At 45.8% G+C, this 27963-nt stretch overlaps 1 protein-coding gene and 1 pseudogene across 4 annotated transcripts in view; one reads left to right on the top strand and one right to left on the bottom strand.

Annotated features, from left to right (window-relative positions):
• Positions 1–27963, top strand: part of TIAM1 (TIAM Rac1 associated GEF 1) — a 370474-nt gene that overhangs the window by 74808 nt on the left and 267703 nt on the right. The gene's annotated exons all lie outside the window — the stretch shown is intronic.
• On the bottom strand, positions 8077–9584 carry LOC112824436 (nucleoside diphosphate kinase 6 pseudogene; annotated as a pseudogene).

A 27963-nucleotide genomic window follows, 5' to 3' on the forward strand; every position in this document is an offset into this window, starting at 1 on the left:
AGGCTTTATTCGATTCAAGTTCCTATTTTTGGGCAACGGTATTTCATGCGTGATTAATGTAACTTCATCAGGTGACAGATTTTGTGTCTTTTTGAGGTGGCAGGTGCCAGGAATCTGATCATCCAGTATTTTTTAGGGGCTCCAGTAGCCACTGATGGCCTCCATTGGGTGCCTACATCATCTTTAATTTAAGGTGTTTACAAAAAGGTGATAATCTCATTCCGTCATTTCTTCTGTATTTATTAGCTGGAACATTTTTTTTTTTAAAGATTTTATTTATTTATTTGACAGAGAGAGACACAGCGAGAGAGGGAACACAAGCAGGGGGAGTGGGAGAGGGAGAAACAGGCTTCCTGCCGAGCGGGGAGCCCGATGCGGGGCTGGATCCCAGGACCCTGGGATCATGACCTGAGCCGAAGGCAGACGCCTAATGACTGAGCCAGCCAGGCGCCCCTGGAACATTTTTATAAAGAACTTTATTTCAGTCTTTTAAAAAAATTACCTCGAGGTATCGTTTGTATATAAAAGGCAGAATAATGGCTTGATTCTTTTATTTACCAGAATAATGAATCGATTCCATATTATCCTTCAAAGATGATCAGCGAGTTTTTTAAAAGACATTATTGCCAACTCCTGGATTCTTTACATATTTGACACTGGAGTCAGGATTTGGTAGAAACTAATTTAAAAAAGCCTCTGTTTTTAGATGTAGAAGTCTACTTAAACGGTTCTGGGTAATAAAACAAGGAAGGGAGGGCAAGATGTGGAGTGAAAAAGGAAGAAACAAGAATCCATAAGCATGATTGAATGAAGATGAAAGTAGGATAAAAAATAAAGATGCTAAAAATGAAGAATGGAAGGGGGAAAAAAAAAAGGAATCGTCTGAGATACTCCAGGGCTGATAAATAGAAGGGGATTAATTTGTTCAACAAATGCTTTTTTACCACCTGCTGCATGCCTGTCTCAGTTCGAGGACATGCCTGGCCTCATAGAGCTGACCTTCTAGTGTGTGTGAAGTCTGAGTTAAGGCACAGCATGTTCGCTGCTGATTCATGCTTTGGGGAGAAACCAAGCGAGGAGGGGTGGTAGAGCATCCTGGTGGTGGGGTTGGAGGGTTGGCCTGTGATTTTCATAGGATGATCAGGGAAGATCTCTCTGAGGACACATTTGAGCAAAGACAGGAGGGAGGCGAGGGAGGAAGCCAGGTGCCTTTCTGGGAGAGAACGTTCCAGGCCGAGGCAGGAGAAGAGCAGAGGTCCTGAGTTTCAGGTGTGTTCAGGCGTGTTTGAGGAGCTAAAGGAGACTGTTGCACCTGTTACAGTGTGAGCGAGCAGGAGAGGACTAAGGGGTGATTGAGGTGATGGGCAGTGGGGGGGGTGTATGGGGACCCAGATTACACAGGGCCTTGCAGGCCATTGTAAGGATTTTGGGGACCATGGATGGACATGATCTCACTTAATTTTTTAACATGGGAATACTGTTTGGGGGGAGGCAGGATCAATGGCAGAATTAGTAAGACCAACTAGCAGGTGGCTCTGACTAGCATACTGGTGATGGAATTGGTGAAAAGCAGCCAAACTCCTGATACATTTTGAAGGGAGAGCTGGTAGGATTCGCTGATGGATGGGGTGTGAGGTGTGAGAGAGGAGGAGGTGTCCAGAGAGGGAAGAGCCACATGTCTTGGGGCGGTTGAGAGGTGACATTGGTGGACCTTGGCCGCTCCAGGCTCCCGGGACCCTCCCCGGCCATTCAGCAGGTAGGAGGAGTTCAAGGCCAGCTGTGGGAGGGCTTGCCTATGGATGTTCTTCATTCTTGAGTGGTTTATGAGTTGCTGGACGGGTTCCTTCCCTGGTGGACAAGTCACCTCTTTTAACTCCGTGACCACAACTCGTGTCCCTGGCCCTGGCCTACTGCCAGCCACAGAAATGGCCAGGGTTGGAGGAGGTCAGTGCTGAACCTCCACTGGATGCCCAGTTCAGAAGACAAGCCCCATGACAGAGTAGAAGCTGCTTCTCTGAGCGAGAGACCCTTGTATCTTGAGAACAAAGATTGTTGAGGACCAGTTCCTACCTCGTGTGTCTAGACTTGGTTTTGGTCTTGGAAAAGTACTTGGTATGATGGGAAGAATACTCTGGGGTTTCGTGCCCTGGTGAGTAGTTTCAGATCACTCTTGTTCCTGCCACTTTCTTACAGGAGCGTTTGAAGTATGCTGTTTCACTTCTCCTTCCCAGCACCCTGAGCACTAGACCAAGAGGAGGCAAATTTAGCCCCTGGGCCTGTTTTTTTTTTTTAAATTAAGTTTTAAATTTTAATTCCAGTATTGTTAACATACAGTGTTATATTAGTTTCAATTATACAGTATAGTGATTTCAGCAGTTCCATACATCACTCAGTGCTCATCCTGATAAGTACACCCCTCGGTCTCCATCACCTGTTTCCCCCATCTCCCACCGACCTCCCCTCTGGTGACCATCAGTTTGTCTCTATAGTTAAGAGTCTGTTTCTTGGTTTCTCTCTCTCTCTCTCTCTCTCTTTTCCCTATGCTTGTTTGTTTTGTTTCTTAAATTCTACATATCAGTGAAATCATATTTCTCTGACGGACTTATTTCACTTAGCATTTTACTCTCTACCCCTATCCATGTCATTGCAAATGGAAAGATTTCAGTCTTTCTTATGGTTGAGTAATATTCCATGATATACCCCTAGTCTTCTTTATCCATTCCTCAGTTGATGGACATTTGGGCTGCTTCCATAGCTTGACTATTGTAAATAATGCTGCTATAAACATAGGGCTGTATATATCCCTTTTGAATTAGTGTTTTTGTATTTTTTGGGTAAATACCTAGTAGTGTGGCTGCTGGATCATAGGATAGTTCTGGTTTTAGCTTTTTGAGGAACCTCCATGCTGTTTTCCAGAGTGGCTGCACCAGTTTGCATTCCCACCAACAGTGTAAGAGGGTTCCTTTTTTGTACATCCTTACCAATACTTGTTTCTTGTGTTTTTGATTTTCGCCATTCTGACGGGGTGTGAGATGGTATTTCATTGTGGTTTTGATTTGCATTTCTCTGATGATGAGTCCATGGGTCTGTTTTTGTAAATAAAATGTTAAAGCCTCCATTCTTTTTCTTTTTTTTTTTTTAAGATTTATTTATTTATTATTTTTTAGAGCGAGAGTGTGTGCAAGCAGGGGGAGGGGCAGAGGGGGAGAGAGAGAGAGAGAGAATCCTCAAGCAGACTCTTCACTGAGAGCAGAGCCCAACGTGGGGTTTGATGTCATGATCTCGGGATCGTGACCAGAGCTGAAATCAAGAGTCAGCTGCTTAACTGACTGAGCCACCCAGGAGCCCCAGTAAATAAATTTTTATTGGAACAAAGCTACACCGCTTTGTTATTATTGTCCGTGGTTGCATGGCCAATAATAACATGAGTTAGTGCTATGTTGGGGGCAGAGTTGAGTAATTACCTGAACAAAACCTGAAATGTTTACTATTTCATTCTTCACAGAAAGAAAGTTTACTGACCTATGGACTAGAAAATAAGTAAAGGATGAATAAGGCCAGTCACTGAAATGCCACTCAGCCTTAGTGTGTGTGAATGTGAAATTTTATGGCTCACAAATTGTGGCTTAAAATTGTTCAAAATTTTATTCTAATTTGTTCATTCTTCTACAGATTAGATGACATTATTTTTATACTTCAAAGGAAATATAATTCAGCATGGGTAGGTTCACATTTAATACTGGTGTCATTTTACTGGGCAGGTGGTTGAATATTCGTATTCAATTAATATTAGTACTGAATATTAGTGTTGAACATTTAGTAATCCCAGAGTTTAACATTTGAGTCCTGATTTGCCATGCCCTCTTCCTTGGATGGTAGAGAGCTTTCTCTTCCATATGAGTGTACAAGTATGTGGTTTGTTTTCCCTTGGTGTGATCAAGAATTCTCCATCGTTTCAGTAAATGCCAAGGGTTCTCAAAATAAGTAGACTCGCATTTTCTCCCCCTAAATGGGTCTCAGCTAGTTTTATCTAAGTTGTTCCTTTTGTCTTTCGGCCATACTGTGTGCTACCTTATTGGGGAAGGCTGTGGAATTCTTTATGTAAAAAAAAAAAAAAATGCAGTAGATTTAAAATATAAAGGACTTTTCTTTCTTAATTGCATCTTAATGTAATAAGAGCCAGAGAGCAATTATTAAAAATGACAGAAGAAAGGAATTAAAATAATACAATTGCTTAGCAAGGATCCTGTTTCATAATGCATTTGGATATAATTAGTGTCATAATGTGTAATTAACAATCTTTCTTTGAAGTAGGAAGCGTTCGTCTGGGCAGGCAGGGGACCTCTTAGGATGTGGTGATGTCTAAATTAGTTCTTACCATAGCGCTTCTGAATCTGTGCACAGATTGTAGCATTTTGCTTCCTTCCTGCCTTGTTAGTTGCTTTTTGTGGGAGAGGGAGATGATAAACTAAGGGCTAAGACAGAAGGTCCTCCAACTCTTGACCGGCCAGCCACCCACGACTGCCCCAGGGGAGAGAGGAGAAGACAGACTCCTGAGTACAGACTGGTTTTTGCTCAGACCACAGGATAGTTCCCTGGAGTAGACTGGGGCGGGGGGTGGGGGCGTGGAGAGGGAAGACCCTCTTTGTCCGTGTGTCGGGTTGGCCTGGAGCTTATGCTTTAAACGGGCTGAGAAGCCTCCTTCACCTCATTTTCTAGACCCACCCCCATCCTGGCCCCGTGGGTCTTATGGCAGATGTGGCCAAGAATAATGAGTCTAAGGAAAACACCCCCAGGAAAAAGAGGGGGAAGGTAATGGATTCCCAGACTCAAAGCCTGAGCCTCACTTTCTCTACTGCCCACCCTTGGCTGCAGTTGACTCCTTGAGGATCGGGAGACCAGAACCCTCAAGGACGTAAATAAAAGTACTGGCGGAGAACATTCCAGGCAGGTCTGAGCTTTTATTTGCTATTCCTTTGGTGCTAGAATTCCTTGCCTATGAGGCGCCATGTCTAGGCTTCTCAGAGAGGTGGTGGTCGTGGTGGGTGCTCTTCGGCGCCCCCTGCTGAGGGACGTTGGCCCTGTGCGAGGTAAAGAGGCTGATGTCAAAACATCTTTTGAAAGGGGTCACGTGATGGGCAGGCCCCACTGCCCAGCACTTGTTTGAAAGAGACAACCACTGGTCAGAGATTTGGGGCCTCTTCTTTGGAAATAGCTTTTAGAGTCTGGGGCATGTTCTTTGGAATAGCTTCCTCAGTGGCAAGTCTTTCTCTTTTTGGGTAGTTTTGACTTTCAGTAAAATTCTTGATGCAATTGCCTCTCAGTTGGTTTCTTTTCTTTTTTCTTTTTTTAAAGATTTTATTTATTTATTTGTCAGAGAGTGGGAGAGAGCGCACAAGCAGGCAGCAGGCAGAGGGAGAAGCAGGCTTCCCGCTGAGCAAGGAACCCAACATGGGACTCCATCCCAGGACCCTGGGATCATGACCTGAGCTGTACGCAGACGTTCAACTGAGTGAGCCACCCAGGGGCCCCCCTCAGTTGATTTCTACTTCCATTCTTATCCCCTCTCCAGACAAGCCTCCCAGAGTGTCCAATATGAAGTAGCCGCCCCTCAGCACACAATGTCCCCAAACCCCTCCCACTGCTCTGGTCTCATCATGGTACTGGGGGCCATTGGAATTCTCACTGGAATTGTCTTACTCACTGGCCTGTTCATTGCCTGTCACTTCCTTTCGAGCCACGGAGTCCCAAGGCCACTCGTGACTCATGGCCTCAATGAGGCTGCCACGGCACAGGTGCTATCATTCCAAGATAAGTCTACTACACACGGTAAATCCTTCAGTTGAGTGATGTCTTCCAAGTAATTTCCCAAGATGACTACATTGAGGGAAGAGTTCAGATTCAGAAATATGTGTTCTGATTTATCTTGATAACCAAACCAAACCAAACCAAGACAGTCTCTTGATCAAACCTCATGTATTGGAGTGGTCTGCAGTGTAGCAGCTTATAACACGGGGTGTGTATCCTGTGGTTTTAGAACTTAGTAGCCTCCCCCTGAAACCCCGGGCATGGTACAGTTTCGCTTGGGTAACTAGAAGATTCTCCCTCGGGGTTTCTCAAACTCAGAGCTGTTGGCACTTTGAGCTGGATGCTTCTTTGTGGTACACAGTGTCCTGTGGGATAGATAGCAGCCTCCTGGGCACACTGCCCCAGCTGTGACACCGAGAGTGTCGCCAGATGTCGCCAAATATCCCTGGGGAAAGGGGAGTAAAAATCTCCCCCATTAGGAACCACTGGTCTAGGGGCGCCTGGGTGGCTCAGTTGTTAAGTGTCTGCCTTCGGCTCAGGTCATGATCCCAGGATGGAGGGATCGAGCCCCGCATCAGGCTCCCTGCTCAGCGGGAGGCCTGTTCCTCCCTCTCCCACTCCCCCTGCTTGTGTTCCCTCTCTCACTGTGTCTCTCTCTGTCAAATAAATAAATAAAATCTTTCAAAAAAATAAAAAATAAAATATTAAAAAAAAAAAAAAGGAACCACTGGTCTAGAAACACCCACATACCCAAGATTCTACCATTAACCTTTTGTACCATCCTTTATCGTATATCCGTTAGTGTGGCTCAGATTGGAAACAGTACCATGCTCTTCAAACTGAAATTATGTTGATGACTGAAGTTTTGTTTATAACCCGCATCTGTGATCTTAGTTTCTTTGTCGTTATTGTCCCATTTATGGAATCTCTCCCCCATCCCCCCAACAAAGGCGGGGGCGTGTTCTTTGCTGACGCATTGTGTGAGTTTGATACTTAAAATCACAGACTTGGCTGGAAGGACTTTTGAAGGATCTTTGGGCACTAAATGCCCAGTTAATGTCAATGTCCTCATTATGTTGTTCATCTTTGTATTTTAAAGATCTTATTTATTTATTTATTTGAGAGCGAGAGAGAGCGCAGGGGGAGGAGCAGAGGGAGAGGGAGACAGAGATAATCTCTAGCAGACTCCTCACTGAGCACAGAGCCCGATGCAGGGCTTGATCCCAGGGCCCCAAGATCATGACCTGAGCCAAAACCAAGAGTCACATGCTCAACCGACGGGGCCACCCTGGCGCCCCTCATCTTCAAAGTTTAAAGATGAGGGAAGTAAGGCCCAAGAAGGACAGTGATTTCACCCAAGTCATGGCTAATTGCAGAGCGATGCCCTTATGGGTGTTTCTGGGGAATTTCCATGCACTTTTCTTTCTATGTCAGTTGATGGTGTGATTAGCAGAGCTCCTGGGAGCGGGGGCATGGGGGTCTTACTTCTTCCTCCTCAGGATCCTTGCTGGAGCCTGAGCATCAAGTACCACTGTCCTAGGCATGTCCGGGACTTACTGACAAAATAGTTTTTAAAAAGATGATCAGGGAGGAGGTTAGGGGAGTCAGAGAAGGGGAGGGACAGAGGAGTACCTTCCATGGCAGAGACATTTAACTCTACAGGGGACACTGAAATGCAGAGGAAAGAAAAAGAGGAAGAAGGAGGAAGTCCTGAATAAAGGAACCCAAGAGTCAGCTGAATGCAGTGTGTGGATCCTGTTTAGATTTTGATTTGAACAGACCCACTCTGTGTGTGTGTGTGTGTGTGTGTGTGTGTGTGTGTGTGTGTGTGTGTGAGAGAGAGAGAGAGAGAGAGAAAGAGAAAACATCACAGATGTTTAGAAACTAAATGGATAATTCATACCAGAGAGGAATTTTTGGTATAAAAAGTGTTATGTTGATGTTTAAGGAAAAGGTCCTCTTTTAGCAGTATATTAAGTACTTATGGATGGCATAATTTGATGTTTGAGATTTTCCCCAACATAAAGAATCCAGTATGGGAGGGTTATAGTGAAACAGGATTGAATAGTTGAAGTTGGGTTATGGGTCCATGGGGATTATGTAACCATCTTAAAAATGACCATAGTAAACATTTTTTTAAAAATTGGAAGCTGAGCGACTTCAGTAAATTGCAAAGTTCTTTACAGTCAAAAAAATGTAAATACGGTAAGAGACATTTGTCAATTTTGTCTTTTTTTTTTAATTTATTTTTTATTTTATTTTATTTTAATTTGTTTATTTGACAGAGAGACACAGCGAGAGAGGGAACACAAGCAGGGGGAGTGGGAGAGGGAGAAGCAGGCTTCCTGCCAAGCAGGGAGCCCGATGTGGGGCTCAATCCCAGGACTCTGGGATCCTGACCTGAGCCGAAGGCAGACGCTTAACCGGCTGAGCCACCCAGGTGCTCCTTTTAATTTATTTTAGAGAAAGAGAGAGAGAGCAGGGGGAGGGGCAAAGCGAGAAAGAGAGAATCTCAAGCAGACTCTGCACTGAGCATGGAGCTTGATGTGGGGCTCGAGCCTACGACCTAATCATGACCTGAGCCGAAATCAAGAGTCAGATGCTTAACCGACTGAGCCACCCAGGCACTCCTGTGACAGGTTTAATTACTTCACTTAAGGAGAGCGAGAAAGCACCTCGAGTAGTGCTCCTAGCCTTGAGGATTTAGTAGAACGTTGACTTTTATTGAGGAAGACAGGCCACATGGTGGTTATTAGAGAGTCACTGCATTTTTCAGGCAAGTCAATTAGGCAAATTCCTTGAAAAAGATGAATAGTTTTCAGAGAAAAGAACCATTATTCCTCTGAATCACCCATGAACATTCTGGAAAAGAGGTAGATAGAGAACTAGATTCTAGAGCAGGTGGCAGTGAGGAGCTAGATCCTCAGGTGGGTGTGGTGCCCAGCAGAGATGGCGCCATGGTCCCCAGGCCTCCCTGGTCCCAGGAGGTCTCTGAGAAAAGGCTGGGCAATGCCACCAGTCTTCACAGACCACCAGGCTTGCATCAGGCTGGTTCTGGGCCTCCTGGTCCGGCTGCACAGTGGCTGCCTCCCTCTGGACTGTAGCGCACAGGGCCACAGCGCAGCTGGGGCTCCTCTTCCTCATACCAGCGCTGTTCACTGAAGTCAGGGAAGAAGGCTGCAATCTCTCTACTGGCTGAAACCACAGAGTCAGAGCCATGGGTGGTGTTGCGGGTGTCAGTGAGGCCGAAACGTCCACGAATTGAATCTGGGGCCACATGACGTGCTCGAAACACTCTGGTGGGTCCCATCAGTGTCCTCCAGAGCTGGATGGCATCCTTGTGGGCGAGGATGTAGGCTCGGATTGGCCCGCTGGCCATGAACTCCACCAGCCGCTGATAGAAAAACGCCCTTCATGCTCTTGGTAAAACTTCTGGCATTCTTCTTTTCTCCACAGAAGTTCTCTCATTCGTACAATAAGGAACTTGTTGCTCAGAATCTGCTGATGAACAGCCTCCAGAATCAGGGGGTGAGCAACAGCATCAGGCTTGATCAGGGCCAGAGGAAGCTGGAGAGCCTGAGGGCTCCGCAAGATTGAGGTCATCTCACTCCCCTCTCCTCGCTGCCCCTCGGTTCTCCGGGCCTGCAGCCGCGCGACTCCTGGCCCTCGTACCAGGACCTAAGCGCACCCCAGATTCAGGGCTGTTCGGGCCCCAGCCCAGCGGGAGTTCTGGTCTGGATTCACCTGGTCCTCCACCGCGGAGCCCGGCCACCAGGCACCGCCTCAATTTTGTCATCTTATCTCCAAGAGAATCTCCCAAGCCAGCAGATGCTGCCAGTTTCACTGGCAAAGTCCCTTTATCTCGAGCTCCAGGGTACAGGAGCTGGAGGAGGCTTGTCCTCACCAGGTGGGCAGGGAGGCTGCCTCCACAGCACTCGTCACCAAGTCTCGCCCTGGCTGTGCCTGCAGTGGCCCTGGGGGGTGGTGGTGACGCAGGCTGGCCGGGTCCGAGGACCCGGAGGGGGTCCCACAGTGCCCAGCGAGGAGGGTCCTTGGCTTTACACAGGATAGAAATCAAATGGGAGCTGAGGGGAGGTGAGAACAGAGTTTACGCAAGACTCAGAGCAGACACAGAGCGTCTGGAAGACTAAGAAAGGAGAGGAGAGTGAGTGTCGTCTTTGCTTGGGGTCCGGGGTTTTCATTGAGGACTAGGGTCCAGGGTACGTGTCATTTCTGTGGACCAACTCCCCCCCCCCCCATATCTGATTATGTAAAGAATACCTGTTTTATATAAAAACCACCCAGAGTAAAAATGAAAGTTCCTCTCCTTTGTTTCCCCATCAATTTCGTTGCCCTTTCCAGAAATAACCGTTTATAATAAAGTGATGAGTATCTTTTTAGGTTTTTTTTCGTTATTACTTTCAAGACAAGGTTTTTCTTTTTTAAATTTTTTATTTTTAACAATGCTAAAAAAAAAATTGAAGCAGTCACAGAAAGTTGGGAGTGTAGTCCAAGAGAGCTTTTTCCTCTGCCCACCGCCACCACCCCTCCCAGCCTCTTGAGAGTACGTTACTGATGATGCTCTGCCGTCCTGGAATTCTTAGTCATCTTTCCTACAACCACGATGACATCAGGAAATCAACACTGACACGTGACTACCTCCGAATCCTCAGACCCCAGGCAGGTTGCGCCTGCTCTCGTAATGTCCTTTTATAAGCCGAAGGATCTAGTTCCGAATTATATGTTGCTTTTCCTTGTCATGTCTCTGAGGCCCTTTTGTGAGCTATGCCCCATTCTAAACCCTTGGAATTTATCAGCAGAAAATATAGTCAGAAATCTGTCTTTGTGAAGCTTGCATCCTAGCAGGGGAGAGAGAAAAACAGTAAATATTACAACTGCTAAATCTTGTCGAGTGGCAGTAGGGGGCTAGATGGTGTAGATGAACGTATAGCATATGTTGGTCAGGACCGCCCTGATGAGAAGGGGCTTCTGGGCAAACACCAGGCGGAAGTGTGGGTATCAAGGAAGGGCATTCTGGGAGTAGATGGTGAGAGCCAGTGAGGAGGCTGTGAGGGGGAGCGTCCCAGTGTGTTTGAGCGAGGCCAGGTAAGGTGGGCCAGGCCATTCAGTCTTGGAGGACAGTTAATCCCACCCACTCCCACCCTTTTGGGCTATTTCTGTTTTTGTTTTTGTTTTTTTAAGATTTTATTTATTTATTAGAGAGAGTGTATGCGCGAGTTGGGGGGAGGGGCAGAGGGAAAGAATCTCCAGCAGACCCCACGCTGAGTGTGGAGCCTGACGTGGGGTTTGATCCCACGACCCTGAGATCATGACCTGAGCCGAAATCGAGAGTTGGATACTCAACCGACTATGCTACCCCGGTGCCCCGGACTATTTCTGTTTTAACCCATGGAAATTCCTTCATTCTATGGCTGCTCCTTTCCCTGATACTTCTTGATCTCCTTCTACCGACACTCTCTCCTGACTCGATGAGTGAGGCTTTGGACTGTGACTGTGTTTACCCTCTTGGCCATGTTCTTTCTGACTCTTAACTTTGCCTTTGGCCCATCTTTGTTCCTCCCTTGCTCATGGCTTTGTCTTTTGCTTCGCCTTTCTTAGCACATTCTGCCCTTTTTTTTTTTTTTTAACTTTTTTTATTCATTTGAGCGAGAGACAGCGTGAGCAGGGGGAGGGTCAGAGGGAGAGAGAGAAGCAGACTCCCTGCCGAGCTTGGAGCCTGACTCAGGGCTTGATCTCAGGACCCCAAGATCATGACCTGAGCCAAAGTTAGATGCTTAACCCACGGAGCTAACCCAGGCGCCCCAGCACATTCTGCCTTTGAGGACCTAAGCCAGCCTCTCTCCCCCAACAGTGCTTACTCTGGAGCAGGTATTGTTCTAAGCACTAAGAAGTTACTTGATAAGGTAATCATCAGTAGCAACCTTGGCAATGGGTACCATTATTTTTCCTATTTTATGAATGGAGAAATTGAGGTACAGAGAGAATACAACTTGCCCACAGCCCCCCAGCTAGGAAATGTTGGGGCTCAATCCCAGGCATTTGCTTCCAGCACATGGTCTCTCGCCTAATGTGTTATGGATGCAGGTCCATACCTGACCTCTGTCCTGAACTTTAGTCTACTTACTCCAGTTTCTGAGAGATGTGTAACAAGTAACCACAGACTCAGGGTCTTAAAACAACACACACTTACGATCTCACCATTCCGTGAGTCAGGAGTCTGGGCACAGTGTGTAGAGGGTCTTAAGGCCATAGTCAAGGTGTTGGCCAGCCGCATTCTCATCTGGAGGCTGGCCCGGGGAAGAAACGGCCTCCAAGCTCATTCACATTGTGGGCAGAATTCATTTCCTTGTGGTCGTGGGACCAAAGGCCCTGGATTCTTCTTACTGGCTCTTCGCTGGAGGCCACCCTCACCTCCTAGCAGTCATCCTCACTTCCTGCCACGTGGCCCCCTCTAAAGGCCGTTCACAGCCTGTCACTTTGCTTTTTAAGGCCCTGTCTGCTAGGACAGAATCTTCTATAATGAGAGGTAATCAGGGGATGACGTCCCATCACCTTTGCTGTATTCCATGGTTAAATTGAACTCACAGGCCCTGCCCACAATTGAGGCGGGGGGTTGTACAAGAACGAGGGTCACCAGGGGTCCCGTGAGGATGTGCCCTCCATAGAGCAGCTCACTGATCTGGAAACTTCAGCTTGGAAGCAGACTCACCATTTCTCCTCTTCCAACTCCCAGGTATCTATTAGCATAACCACTAGTCTTCCAGCCACCAGATTTGTATCGTGAGTGTTCATGTTGACATCTGTTTTTGTCATTTTATTATCTGTTTACTTACTGAGTCCTTAAATTTTCCTTGAAATGCCCTTTGAAATCTGTCTTCCTAAACCCTGACTTTTGTATCCCTCTGTCTCTCTGTCTCTGTCTCTCTCTGTCTGTTTCTCTGTCTCTGTCACACACACACACACACACACACACACACACACACACACACACACACGTTGAGCTTCTCTAGAGTCTGGTGTTAGCCAGATTGTCCAACCTTTTCCCAACCAGCAAGTTGCCTCATTCCCACATTTCTGCCCAGATAGCTCGGAGCTTGTCTGTCCCTCCAGAAGAGTCCTCAGGCAGCCCCCTCAGGTTAATCCTCAGAAGCCACCCCCCCCCGCCCCTCCCAAGCCTCCTTGATCATTCTTTTCTCTGACCTCCACTTACACCTGGTGCTTTTCACCAACTCCCCACCGCCCCCCATGTTGAAATCATCAAGGTCACTTGAATTGGATTATTCAACCATGTATAGACTTGGCTAACTTCCTTATACACGGTACTATTTTTTTTTTATTAAAGTAATGTTGGGTGAATTATTTGAATTAAAAAATTCATGAGAAGAATATGATTTACGAAAGCCAGCCTGCTCTTTGGCAATCCGAGTCGCCTTGCACCCCCGTCCCTTCAGGCTGGCCATGCCTGTGGCCAGGCGTCCCAGACAGCGGCAGGCATGACTGATGGCCGGTGGCAGAAGGCCTGTGGCCCACTTGACTGGCCATGCCTGCCGCTCGAGGCCTGATTTGTGCTCATCTCTAACTACAAATCACCGCGCGGTATAATGCAGATGATGAGGTCTGTGCTAGCCTGCGGGGCCTCAGCCTTATCCATCTTTCATGCACCCTTCTCCTCACAAGTTCTCAGTTTAGCCTCTTAGCTTCATTGACTTCTGGATTGATGAAGAGCTCTCTGATGAGGTCTGAAGCCCCCAAGGACTGTTTCCATGGACTCTCGAAGAGGGAGAGGCCTCCGTGTTCCCGGGGCCCCCTCTGTGGGTCAGTGCTGCTCTTTGGGATGCCTGCTGGGTGCTCTGCACTTGGCGAAGGCCTGGGAAGCAAGAGGCAGAGAGAAAGTACGCATTCTGCCTTGAAGGCACTTAGATCTGGGTGGGAAGCAGGGCACCCCTGAAAAAGAGCTGCACTTCCTAACGGCAGGACGGGAAGGAGAGCTGTGTGGTTACACGGGACCTGCTTCCTGCAGAACATCAGGGAACCTTGCTGGAGAAGTGTCTTAGACTTGCTTCTCTGGAGTAGAAGAGAGGCCCTCTTGTTGATGACAGCGATGTTGGGAGGGACCCCTTTAAAAGGAGATCATTGGGGGGATTCCAGTTCTTTCGGGAGGCTATGGAGTTGTCTGGGTTAGGGGAGGGAACTGAGTCCTGCCTCTGGGTCACGACAGCCCGTGGGGAGAAGGACAGTGATACTCTGCCGGGCTCAGCTGCAGCCTTCACGAGCATCTCCTCCCGACATCCCTGAGATTCTGCTCTGAGGGGAGAGGCGAGGCCGGCGGGTGAGCGCTTTCTGCCCGCTACCGGACAGGTTGCCGCAAGGAAGACCTCTCCCCCGACCAAGACCACAGGCACCTGTGCCTTCTTCTTTCTAGCCTGCCGGACATTGGTGTTTCTGTCTCATCCCAGTTACGCCCATGTGTGAGTACTTTCTGCTCGCTCTTGGTCCATCTGTAGGGAGCCCTCCTGGTACTTTATGTAGGCTTGAGTCCGTACGTTGTCCTGATGCCAAGACAGAAAAGGGAGTTGTGACACTGCCAGGCAGGTTTCTCTGTGGAAGCAACTGGTATTTTTCTGGGTGGAAACTTTGTGGAGGAGCCTAGTGGTTAATGAAAAACAAAATAGCAGCTACTTATTTATTTTTTTGGAGCATCTACTATGTGTCTGGTGTTGGATTAAATCCTGACCGTCCATTGCTTCATTTGCTCTCCAGAACAATCCACGGAGGTAGATGCGATCAGCACATTTGCTGTTGCAGATGGGGAAACCGAGGCAGGGAGTGGTCAAGTACCTTGGTCATAGGGATCTTTAGGAGTGGAGGCTGGGGGACTCAACTGGGTAGAGTTGGACTCTCTGACCCCAGAAACTCATGTCCAGAATTTAGGGATTTTCCAGCCTGTCTTGTCTTAGTTTTCTGTGCCTTCTGAGAGCTGCCAGAGTTCTGAATGTGGAGTCCTGAGTGATGTGGAAGTGGTACCCCCACGGAGCTGGCCTTGGGCATGAAGGTTTGCGAAACACCGCCATAGTTGGCCTCTGTCCTTGGGCTTCTCTACGCCGTGCTTCTAACTTAGACTCTAGCCTCTAACCTTGACCAGGATATATGTTTTCGTAGTGACCAGTGTTTCTCATGTGTTTATATTGGGGCCTGTTATACTTTCAGTGTTGTGATGGTCAATTTTATGTATCCATTTGCCTGGGCCACCTGGTGCCCAGATATTTGATCCAAATACTTTTCTGAGTGTTTCTCTGAGGACTTATTTTTTTTTTTCTTACGGATTTATTTATTTGAGCGAGAGAGAGAGAATGGGGTGTGGAGCAGAGGGAGAAGGAGAGAGACTCTTTTAAGTAGACTCTGCACTGAGCATAGAGCCCGAGGTCACGACTTGAGCGGAAACCAAGAGTCGAATGCTTAACCAGTCTGAGTCACCCAGGCACCCCTCTGAGGATGTTTATGACTTGAGGGACAGAGTAAAACAGATTGCCTACCTAATATGGGTGGGCCTTGTCCAATCAGTTAAAGACCTGAATAGAACAAAAAAACGGACCCTCTCCCAAATTAGGGGGAATTCCAACTGTGTCTGACTACCTTCAAAGTGCGACTTCAGTCTTTTTCCTGCCTTTGGCCTTGACTGGAACTATACCCTCAGCTCTCTTGGGTCTTTAGCTTGCCAATGGTGGATCTTGGCTTTATCAGCTTTCATAACTGTGTGAACCAATTGCTTAATAAATCTCTCTGTGTCTCTGTATCTAGATATATGTGTATATATCTATATATCTACACGCAGTTTTTTTTGTTTCTAAAAATTAAAAAGCTATTTTTTCTGTATCTCCGGAGAACGCTGACTAATACAGTGCTCATGCTGGATCACTGCCCATCTCCTCATTTCTCAGGTCAACAGTCATCTGACTGCTTTTCCCACGGGTTCTACAGGGAAGCATCTGAGCCACAGTCTCTTTACTTGCATTGTCCACCTCTGTTGCCCCTCCTTTATCTCTGACCCCACAGCTCAGTTTTTAACACAGCTCATCCTCACATTCTTCCTCCTTGTCCAGTTCCTTTTCAGTGACTTTAGGAACATTTCTTCCCTCTTTCTCTGTTCACTCCATCTTCTCTGCTCTTTACCAATCATTTTCTCTTCTCTTTTCCCCTCCTGCTTGCTTTTCTTTCTTTCTTATTGTCCTACTTAGGGTCCACAGTGTCCCTAATTATTGTGGTTTCTGAAGGTTCAGGGTAGTATTGATATCAGTATCTTCACCTGAAATTCTTTTTTTTTTTTTTTTAGGTTTTTAAAAAAATATATTTATTTGCGAGAGAGACAGACAGAGATGGTGACAGAGAGAACAAGCAGGGAGGAGAGGGAGAAGTAGGCTCCCTGCTGAGCAGGGAGCCAGACTTGGGGCTCGATCCCAGGACCCAGGGATCATGACCTGAGCCGAAGGTAGATGCTTAACAGACTGAGCCACCCAGGTGCCCTTTCACCTGAAATTCTTAATAATAAGTCAGGCCATAGGTCTCAGGCCCACTCTAGAATTTCCAAGAATAACTTTGGCCATCCTATTTTCTTCTGATTCAATCTGCTTTTCTTCCAGCACCAGCTTTTTTTTTTTTTTTTTTAAGTTTAATTGAAGATTTTATTTCTTTATTTGACAGAGCGAGACACAGTGAGAGAGGGAACACAAGCAGGGGGAGTGGGAGAGGGAGAAGCAGGCTTCCCTCAGCAGGGAGCCCGATGTGGGGCTTGATCCCAGGACTCTGGGATCATGACCTGAGCCAAAGGCAGATGCTTAACGACTACTACCCAGGGCGCCCCTCAAGCACCAGCTTTTACAATGAGTAACATATTTCCTTTTGAACTTTATTGTTTTGCTTTAATTTGACTGCAAGCCTTGCAACTTTTCTGTTTTTAGCATTTTTCATCAAAGATATGCAGCACATCTATAACATTCTGGATCGAAGGGGCTTTGGTGGGCTGGCTGAAAGTGGGCCAGATGCTTCGGTGAGGCCCATCACTGGCGCGGGAGGCCTTCGTTGTCCTACGTCCTGACTGTGGTGAATGAATATCTCCACTGGTATGTTGGGGACGCTCCATGTTTCTTCTCCGCATTTTTCTCATTCATACCTCGGTGCTCCGTGGGCTTCACCTAGTAGGACCCATCATCTTGCACTTGGTCATGTTGTGTGGAGGTCCTGCCATGAAAGCCCGTGTGCAAGCCTCCACTGCTGGCCCAGTGAGCTCCGGGCCAGGGGACAGATGGCTTGGTGCGTGTCGCCTCTGCCCCTGGAGTGGGCGTCTGGGTCCTGATGCATGGGATAGCCAGAACTTACATCCCAGTCTTCGATAGATATCTGCAAGAGGTTGCTTATAATCTTTAGCTGCAGAAATTGTGCAGAGTTCGTTTAAAAAAAAAATAGCAACAAAAAAATCCTCCTGAAACTACCCTCCCCAAAACTCAGACCAAAAATGCAACCAGCAAACCTCCAGTCTCTCCTTTGTTGCCCTCCTCCCCCTGGCTGCCTTTGTTTCCTCGGTCGGGTAGGGCTAATTGATAAATTCAATGGATATATGCCAACTCAGGAAGTAATGGGTAGTGGTGTCAACTCGTGGATTTTTTTTATAAGGATTTGGGATATTGTAGGTCTCTTAGGAAGAGAACATACTTTTGGGTATTGCCAGGAGTTTGAGTGTTTAAAATCTCTGCCAAGGAGGTAGTGAGAGGGCAGCATGTGTGACAAGAGTCAGGATTCTATGTAGCTGCTACAGGCCTGAGTCTCCATTAATTGGAGTTGTAGACAATATCCAGAATGGCAAGGGGAAGCTGAACATTTCCTTGATTTACTAGACCATTTTCCACAAAATCTGCACCTGCCATGAAGAGTCTTCTGGAGCAAGTATTGCCCCTCTTTCAGCAAAACCAAAATGTAATATAATAGAGCTGTGGTAAAAGAACACTCTAGAACACACTTGTACTCACCACAGTAAGGCTTGTCGTGGCATTACAGAATGTTAAAGCCAACAGGAGCATAGTGATCAAGTGAATTTAGATTCTTTATTTTACAGATTAAGAAACTGAGGCCCTGGAGTGTAAGTGGTTTGCTCAAAGTCAGGATCCACTCATCACCATAGACTGTTTCTCAAATTAGCCTGTGACATTTGATGCATTCCATATGCTAGGTGATATTTCCCACAGAAATGTTACCTAGTTGTTACTGATCATAAAATTGTCTATAGCAAAAGCAGTAGTTGAGTAAGTATTCTCTTATTCTTAGAAAGGGTTGCTGACATATATTTTTTTATTGTTAAATATTTAATGGTAGACACCAGTTAATTCGGATATTGGATCATTATTTATCTGAGGTTCTGAAAAACGGTCCAGTCTCATTTTCCTCAAGCTGACAAATTTCGCCTCGGCGCTTGTGGGAATGTAAATATGCAATTAATATTGTAGCAATTAGTCATCTCTCCCGAATTTTTTCCTTGTAAATTCCCAGAGCATGAGCATGAAATTCATCCGTCGTGTGACCCCCTATGCTTTAAAACCACTGTGGCATTGTAGATACATTTTACTCCTCCTTTGGAATTTAATGCAGTCGGGAATTGAGTAGAAGCCTGCCTTTGTGGATCTATTACTTTTAAATCAGGAAGCTGTATTTCTCAGTTGCTGTTTTCCTGTGTGGGTGTAGCTGTCAGCTCCATGCTTTCGCACAGCAAGAAGAGCCAACGCAAGTTCTTAATTGTAGTGCCTCCGCTTAGGAGACTGTATTAAAATCATTTGACAACCACTGTTGTGATTTCTGCTGCCATGTCTTTAACACGTCCGCATCAACACAGGTCCTGTTGCTGGGAGCTAAAGGGGTTAGGATTGATTTTCCTGAATTTTTTCACTTAATGAAATCTCATCAGTTTCTGTCCTCCCGGCTATTTTAATTTGAGACCGAGGAGGGTCCAGGGATGAACGGCTTTCAGACTGTGGTTTCTCTTTGGCTTTTTGGGAGGTAGCGCTGCATGAGGTCAGGTGTCGTGAAATGTGTTGCAAATGACTTGCATGGGAGCCAGCCCTGTCTGATGTTTTATATTACATAATGGGTCAGATTCATGTGGCCTTCAGTGAATTCCAAATCCTAGTTTTTTTAGGGATTTGTAAGAGGGGTAGGAATACTGTTAATCTACTGGTAAATGAAAACTTGGAAAACCGTAATCATTCAGGGCTTGATGGAGAAACGATGGCTATGCGATAGGATTTTTTTTTTTTTTTTGTCCCAATATCAGAAATTATACATGGAGAGCTGAAAGAGATTCACAACTTGGGCCCCAAGAGTCTCAGGTCTGGGGATTTTATTCCAGTGGTGGTGGGTCAGGTGAAATTCTTACAAGAGGGTATTTAAACTGGTCAAGCGGGTCACCTAGGGTGGCTCAGTTGGTTAAGCGTCTGCATTTGGCTCAGGTCGTGATCTCAGGGTCCTGGGATTGAACCCCACACTGGGCTCCTTGCTCAGTGGGGAGTCTGCTTCTCCTTTCCCTCTGTTGCTCCCTGTGCTTGTGCTCTGTCTCTCTCTCTGTCAAATAAATAAATAAAATCTTAAAAAATATATATATACACATACATACTTTAAAAATAAATAAATAAACCTGTCAAGCAGGGCTTGCTGGTCAACTAGGACTTCAACGGGCTAATTGGCAAGGCAGGGGAAGAGATTGGAAGCAGTAGAGGGCATCGAAGGAATAGTAATGCTTAACTCTGCGTGATAATTTGTGAAAAGCCAATTTCAAAGAAATCAACCCCTTTTTCAAAGGGCAGAGCAGTAACCCGGTGAGGAGATATATATATATATATATATATATATATATATATATATATATATATATATATGTAGTCAATAGACTCTGAACCCAGTTCTGAAGTGTTTGGACTGTGGGGGCATGTGGCTCTCTAAGGTGAGTGTCTTGTGAGAAAAGGTTGCCTCCCTCTACTTGCCATTGTTTTATAACGTCTGGGGAGCTGGCCCTGAAATGTCTGTTCATATTCCTTGCCCATTACTGGAGGGTCTAATTACTCCCAATGACTACAGGCAGTTGGGGAATCTGACAGGCCTGGCCATGCCCCGCACTGGGCTCTTGTGTAACCCGTTCCTTCCCATACCTCTCTTTCCTTTGTTCTTCAGAGGTAAAGCTCTGACATGAAGGGTAAGAGTCCAGAATTTCCACTTTTTAGGTAGGGATGCTTTCTGCTTAAATTGCTCTAAGGTAGGTAGAAGTTGCTCTCAATCCTGGGTAACATACATGTAGAGAGACATAGCTGAATTTGGTACTTCGTATATTCGTTCACTGAAACACTGCATCGAACCTGATGGATCAGTGGAGACTTCCAGTCCTGGCTCTCTCCGTATCTGCTTGTGTGTCCTGCTGGAGTAGTATTTCTAGCCCTTCAACTGATTTTCCTTCCCACATCTCAAGGAGGTTGTTAACATGCAGGATTCCAGGGTCCTGCCTTGACAAAGTCTCTCCTCTGGACCAAACTGTAATCGGCTTTCTTTAATTGGGCTCTCTGACTAAGGCCTCGACCTTGGCCCCTAGTCCTGCAGCCCCGTCTTCGCAAAGAATCCTGCTAAGTTATCCCCACCCTTGATATCTGATCAAATTCCTCATCCCCCACCTTTTAATCCTGGGCCTGCCTTTAACAAGAATCCCGTTATGCCAGTTTAGCAGGAATCCCCCTTGATGTCTCCTTGTACTGATTTTTCTATCCACCGACCCTCTCACCCTGATCCTTTGCTATAAATCCTCACTTGTCCTTGTTGTTATTGGAGTTTGACCCCTCTCCCTTATTGCAATACTCCTAATGGTACTTCCCCCCCCACTGCTATTTTAGATTTTATTTATATTCAAGTTAGTTAATATGTAGTGTATTTTTAATTTCAGGAGTAGAATTTCGTGATCCATCAGTTGCCTATAACACCCAGTGTTCATTTTGTCAAGTGCCCTCCTTGATGCCCATCACCCAGTTATGCCATCCCCTCACCCACCCACCTCCCCTTCAGCAGCCCTCAGTTTGTTCCCTAGAGTTAAGAGTCTACTCCTATTGATAACCGTAAATACGGTCTTCCTTACCATTTCAACAGCTGTCAGAATAATCTGTTCTTTAACAGCCTCTGGATTCTTACTTGATAGGTTCAAGACAGGACCCTATCGATGCATGATTAGCTAGGGAAGGCTAACTTTCTGAAAGAAAATCCAAAATTACAGTGGCTTAACCCAACGAAAGTTTTTTTCTTATCCACATAACATTCTCTCCCAAATGTGATTCTAAGACCCAGTCTCCTTTTATACCATGGCTCTGTCATCTCCAACATGTGCCTTCCCTGGTTGCCATATTCCTGTGAGTCAAATCATGGGAAGGGAAAGAGCACAGAGGCTTGTATGAGGGAGGGCACATTTTTCCCACTCACATATCATTGGCTAGAATCAAGTCACATGGTCACATTTCTCTTTAAAGGAGGCTGAGAGATGTAGGCCGGAGGAAGAGGGAATACGTTTGTTGAACACCAGGCCATCCATCTTCATTTTCAATAAGTGTCCATGTAATTCTCGGGCCACACCTTGAGAGACGGCGTACATAATGATTGCCAGGTATCTTCTAGACCCGGGGTTCTGTGATCCTGTCATGCTGGGATTATTCACACAGAAAAAAAGTGAGTCCTTCCAAAGTGAAGGGAGAAGTTAGCAAACGAAATCCCAGTTGATTTTTCTGCCCATATTCTAAGTTTGGAAAAATGTGTTGACCTGTTCTGACCAGCTGGTTAATTGGTCAGGGTTATCATCTCTTCTTCCCCATGGCCCATAATCGTCTGGCTGACACTCCTCCGCTTCGGGAACATACTAGGATGTTACCTTCCGGTTCTTCCTTACATAATGGGGTCCCGGGGGCCAGAATGGGGAGCACAGGAAGTATGCTTGTTTCTCTTAGCAGCGAACTACAGTGGATGGTTTCTGTCTTTCCTTTGTCTCTCTTAAACCCATTGAAGACAGAAGGATTTTCTTAACCTCTTCTGCTTAGAATTACTGATCTGGGACCGTGAAAGCTCTGACAGGATCTGCTATTCACGTGGTCATTTGTGTTGTGATTTTTAAATGGGCCAAGTTTATTTTATTTTCGTGTCAGGAATCAGGTCGGGGCAGACACGGGGCTGGGGAGGGACAGTGTGTAGTGACAGTGTGTAGTTTTCCTAAACTCCAGCAAGGAAAGCTGGTGGAGTGAGAAGAAATAATTTGGATCTGCATGAGCTTTGGTTTAGGCAAATTGCAATCATAAGGGGAAACGAGATCGTGAATATAGAGGCTCTGAATGAGACTCTTTTGGGTTTCTAATTTCTCAATACCATCCGTTGCTAAGCTACTGGCAAATATGACACAGGCTAATGGATGCTTTCTAGATTGAATATAGTACTGGCATCTGACAGCTAACATTGATAGACTACTTACTGCCTGTAGTCTTGGTTATTTTCTTTTAAGATTTTATTTATTTATTTATTTGTCAGAGAGAGAGAGAGAGAGAGAGAGAGAGAGAGCGCAAGCAAGCACAAGAAGGGGTAGCGGCAGGCAGAGGGAGAGGGAGAAGCAGGTTCCCCTCTGAGCAGGGAGCCCGGCATGGGGCTCCATCCCAGGACCCAGGGATCATGACCTGAGCCGAAGGCAGACGCTTAACTGACTGAGCCACTGAACCACCTAGGCATCTCTACAGTCTTGGTTATTATTTGCTCGTCCTAGCAACACTAGAAGATGTTAGTGGGATTTTATCTCTGTTCTACCAGCTGAGGGAAACGGAGGCTGAGGCCCAGGGAGGTTACTAACTGTGCAAGGTTACATTGTGGAGAATTGAGACACCGCTCACAATCGGAAGTAGAAGCAACCCATACTTTTCTTCTTTCTCAGTTTGACTTGTTCTGCATTAGCTCTTATATTCTTGTACAATCAGTGGCTTTTGGAGTGAACCTTCTCTTTCTCTTTCTTCGCACATAGATTACACGGTGCAGACAAAAGTGGTTCCATTTCCTTTCATGAAAATTATGGTTTTGGGGTTAGCATTCAGTACTGCCAGCTCTTTGAGGCTGTGTGGGTAGAGTCAGCTCTATTTCTTTTTTTTTTTAAAGATTTTATTTATTTATTTGACAGAGAGATAGAGGGAGAGCACGAGTAGACAGAGCGGCAGGCAGAGGGAGAAGCAGGCTCTCCGCTGAGCAGGGAGCTGGACATGGGGCTCGATCCCAGGACCCTGGGATCATGACCTGAGCCGAAGGCAGCCGCTTAACCGACTGAGCCACCCAGGCACCCCGAGTCAGCTCTATTTCTTACCAGCCTTTGATAACACCCAGCTTGCTCAAATAGTATAGGAGGCTTATAATTAATGACTAGTCAATTATGCTTCTTTTCAGGATCATTTCATAGGATGTTAGCAGTGAAATGCATTTTATTTTATTTTATTTTTTAAAGATTTTATTTCTTTATTTGACAGAGAGAGACACAGTGAGAGCAGGAACACAAGCAGGGGGAGTGGGAGAGGGAGAAGCAGGCTTCCTGCCGAGCAGGGAGCCTGATGTCGGGCTTGATCCCAGGACCCTGGATCATGACCTGAGCCGAAGGCAGACGCTCAACAACTGAGCCACCCAGGTGCCCCAGTGAAATGCATTTTAAAGAATAGAATGCGTTTCAGGTTTTTTGTTATTTTTCTCATGGAGTCAGGGGCGAATGGCACTGGGTCTCTTCTCAGGCAGGTTGTAAACATTGTGCCAGTCGGCACCTCTGTCCAGCAGTTTTTGGCAAATGAATGGAGGGGGCAAATACCCATTCCCAACCCATGGCAGACATCAGCAACCAACTGTAGCCCTTTCCCCTGGCCATACCATCCGGTGAACATTATCACTCAATCATAGTCAGCAAAGTAGTTGAGACCAAATTCTCACTCCTGGTTGGCCCATACCCTGCCTTTATTATCAAATAACTAAATGGTTAATTTAATCAGTGGTTCTCAACTGGAGTTGAAGTTGCCCTCTGGGAGACATTTGGCAAGGTCTGGAATTAGTTTGGTTGTCACAGCTTGGGGGTGTCCCAGCTTGCTACTGGTGCCTGCTGGGTGGGGGCCCGGGATGCTGCCAAATATCCTGCCATGCACTGAATCCCCGCTACATTCCCCATGACAAGGAATTATCCAGCTCTGTCCAGCCAATGGTGCCAAAGTTCTGAAACACTGATTTGACCTTTGGAGGGCTTCTGAACAATTAGTAGGGAGTAAGGAGGAGGACATGGAAGAGAGATATCTGGAAGAAAAGGAGAAAAAGAGTTTACGCCTTAACATGTTAGCTTAAGGTAGGTCTGCACAGAACTCTCCCCAGTGCCCTGTTTGAGAAACAGCAGAGCATGTCAGCTCACAGAGAGGATCGCAGTGTGTATGTCTGGCTTGGTGACATGGTCACCTCTTGGGTCTTTTTGTTTTCTGGTGCTTGGGGGGGTTTGTAAGAACTAGATGATGAGGGTAGCTGCTCATTCATCAGCTCCTGTGTCTTCACTTCCAAATGGTAGATCTTTTATTAATAAAGCAATCTGAGATTTGGGCAAAGATCTCTCCATACAATGCCCATTCCACGCTATTAGAAGTCATCTAACTGTTCAAACATGAAGAAAACGAGATAGGCAGGCTGGATCTGAGGACCCAGAGGGGATCCCTCAGGACCAGTCAAGAGGGTCCTTGCATTCACGTAGGATAGGAATCAAATGCAAGCCAGGAGGAGGTGAGGGCAGAGTTTATTGAAAAGTGTAAGTGATGGAGTGTGGCAGACACAGTGTCTGGGGAGACTCGGGAAAGGAGAGAGAATCTCCCCATCGCTTGGGGGTAGGGGTTTATTGGGAAAGGGTCCGGAGTACGTGTTCCTTCAGGCATCCAGGGGAGGGTGTGATCAAAGGTGAGTGTCAGGTGTTATTCCGTGAATTATCAAAGGTAATGGGTACTGACATCGGCGGCAACCAAGATTTGTTTGAAGCTAATGTCCCAACATGTTCTGGACCTGGTTCTTCTTACGTGTTATTAGGTGTATGGGGGCCTCTGATGAGGCTCAGAGAATGATTAACTTTCTTGCCTTCTCCTTCAAGTGGGGACATAGCCTCTTTGGTTGACTCAGATGCAAGGTGAAATATAGAACATGAGTAGATGGGGCCTAGCAGAGAATAGCAGAAATGGAGTCTTTCTAAAATGGAGTTCCTTCAAAAAAAAAAAGAAAATAAAAAATGAAATAGAATAGAATGAAATGAAGTCCCTTTAGTTTCTCTATCTCAAAATAGTTAAGTAAATGATAGAATATCCATGTAACATAATTTAGGTAATTTTTTAATGACATGGAGACATTTTTGGATGTGTTAATAATGTATATAATATGATCTTAACTTGGCTATATTTATACCAAAAATAGACTTGGAAGGCTTCCAGTTTCAATAGTAGAAGACTGTTTTCCCCATAGTTTGATGTATTTTCCAGATTTTTAATGAAGACAGGTTACTTTTGAGATGAGAAGAATGTAAATATTTTAATGTTAGCTGCAGTGATGAAGTTTCTATGTTTATTTTATTTTTTTGAAGATTTATTTATTTTAGAGAGAGAGAGCACGTGAGTGGGGGCAGGAGCAGAGGCAGAGGGACAGAATCTCTAGCAGACTCCTTGCTGAGCATGGAGCCTGATGCGGGACTCAATCCCATGACCCTGAGATCATGACCTGAGCCGAAATCAAGAGTCAGATTATTAACCGAGTGAGCCACCCAGGTGCCCCTGAAGTTTCTGTGTTTGAATGAATTTATCACAGGGGACAAGGGTCATTTGTTTATCAAGTGACTGTTGTGTGGCCGCTACAGAGCTAGACACACCAGGCACGGATACGTGGATGGAAAGATTTCCCCACTGTGGACCAAGTGCTGGTGTAGGGATGGCAATAAGGTTCTGTGGGATAACAGAGGACAGTATAGCCAAACTTCCTTACAGAATGAAGGAAGACTTCATGGAGGAGGTGACATGTGAGAAGGGTCTTGATGGCAGGTGAGTTTACAAGGTGAAGGTGGGCTGAGAGACCCCAGTCCACTTTTCGCATCGTTTCCTGGACTGTGGATGGGAGTTGCCTGGTCACATGTATCACTGATTTGTGAGTTGCTCTGTGAGTGGCAGTTAACTTTATTTTTAGCACTGTGTATAGCAGAGATGTGTGAGCAACCTGGAACTTAACTTCCCACTGGTCCTTTCTGTATGACAACTGGATCATTTCCCCTGAATTCATTATAGTCTTGTTTGCTTTAATTGACAAGGCACTTCGTGGCCTTATGGGCACATATCTGTAGAGTTTTACCTTCCTGGGGGGCCATAGAAGCAACCCCTTTTTTACCTGTTGCATTATCTTGTGGCCTTAAACTCTAGGACTAAGCGCCTTTCAAAGGCTAACTTGAATGAAGTTGGATGTTGGCTTGGAAGACGTGAAGACTGTTTGAAGTCTGACACTGCCCATGGTGGAATGGATCATTGGATTCCACTGTTCTTCTACAAACAGGTTCAGTAGTGGCCAGTGGCCCAATGCTGGATGGAGCCGTGGTTATCGCTCTTAGTGCGGAAGTGCACAGTTAACCCTCTCGGAACCAACCGGTGTCTAACTGGTCTGTTCAGGTTGACCTGAACAGGAATCGGTTATGAATTTAGAAAAGGAGATACGTGTTGCCTGAGACTTTAAGTCATAATGTTTGTTTCATTCACTAATGAACGAATGAATCCAAGGGGATTGTGCCCAAGCACCCCTATTTTGAGCATTTTTTTAACAATTATTTCTGGAGGTTATATACATCCGACCCGTTATTTTGTCGTGGCTGGATGTGGAAGTTCTGTAATATATTTGACCATGCTTTCTTTCTCTTTCAAACTAGATTTTAAGAAGTTAAAAAAAAAGTTTGGACATTGGGAAATACTAAGCTTTAGTTGCATGGTAAGTTCACATATGTGGAATAGCGCGTTCCCTGACAGTCTGATAATTAAGTTGTTTCGTGCGTATGAGCTTGGCATTAAGATGTGTCGGAGTGTAAGTCAATTATTACCTTACCTTAAAGTATAATTAAAACCTCTCTTCTCGGCCATCAGGGGATCAGTTCCTTTTAAAAATCTGCCTCTTCTTTGTATGTTTTGAGAAAATTGTTCTAAAAGAAAAGCATGAGTTTCCAAAGTTCGGCAGGCCTTGCCCTATCTTTGGACTAGAAATATGGACTATAAAACATAATTGCAGTTGAAGTATAAATGAAATTACTTGATCTGTTTTCCGAGATTGTACTCACAAATGGCATAACTGATGTGGGTTTTTGTCCTCTTTACACCCAGTGTGCTCATTTAATCACCTGAATGTTGTTAATTTGGAGGTAAGGTGCATTTCTGAAGACTTTGGCTTTTAAATAAAGAACAAGGTAAATTGAGCTCTTCTGCCAAGTCTCCGGGGATACTGACAGCTATACACGGCATTGTTTCTCCTAGTGAAGTCTTTGTTAACTGTTCAAGGCCGGGTTCGTACCTTGGAGCACCTGCCTATCTCCTTTGCTCTGGAGAGGTCTGGTATTCAGTTACTTACCTCGCTTAAGTTGTTTTTGACACGAGCTGAGATAGAAGGAAAAGAGAAAATAAAAGGCCTTTATTCAGGGGTTGATAAAGACATACTTGTACGAATTTTGGTTTGTTTCCTGTTTCCTTTGCAATTTCACTCAGCATTTCTTTGATTATTAGTAGAGCTGAGCACAGCTTCCCCAAGGCCTTTTTTTCTCATTCGTTCAGCCACCAGAGTCATTTCTCCAACATGTGGGTCTGATCACTGTCACCCCCCTATTACGGGAGTTCCCGCATCCAGATTAGAGTCTGTTTGTGACATGGTATTTTAGACCTTCCACCGTCTGACCCCAAATTGTTTTCCAGTCCTGGCTCTTACCACGTGGTACATTTCAGCTATAGGGCAGACATCTTGGTGTTGCTGGGACATGCCGTATGTTTTAATGCCTCTGTGTGTTTGATTCCATTGTTTCCCTGGAAAATC

The sequence above is a fragment of the Callorhinus ursinus genome, unplaced genomic scaffold (assembly GCF_003265705.2).
Source record: "Callorhinus ursinus isolate GAN/ISIS: 27379988/994484 unplaced genomic scaffold, GSC_fseal_2.0 scaffold1, whole genome shotgun sequence".
NCBI lineage: Eukaryota > Metazoa > Chordata > Mammalia > Carnivora > Otariidae > Callorhinus > Callorhinus ursinus.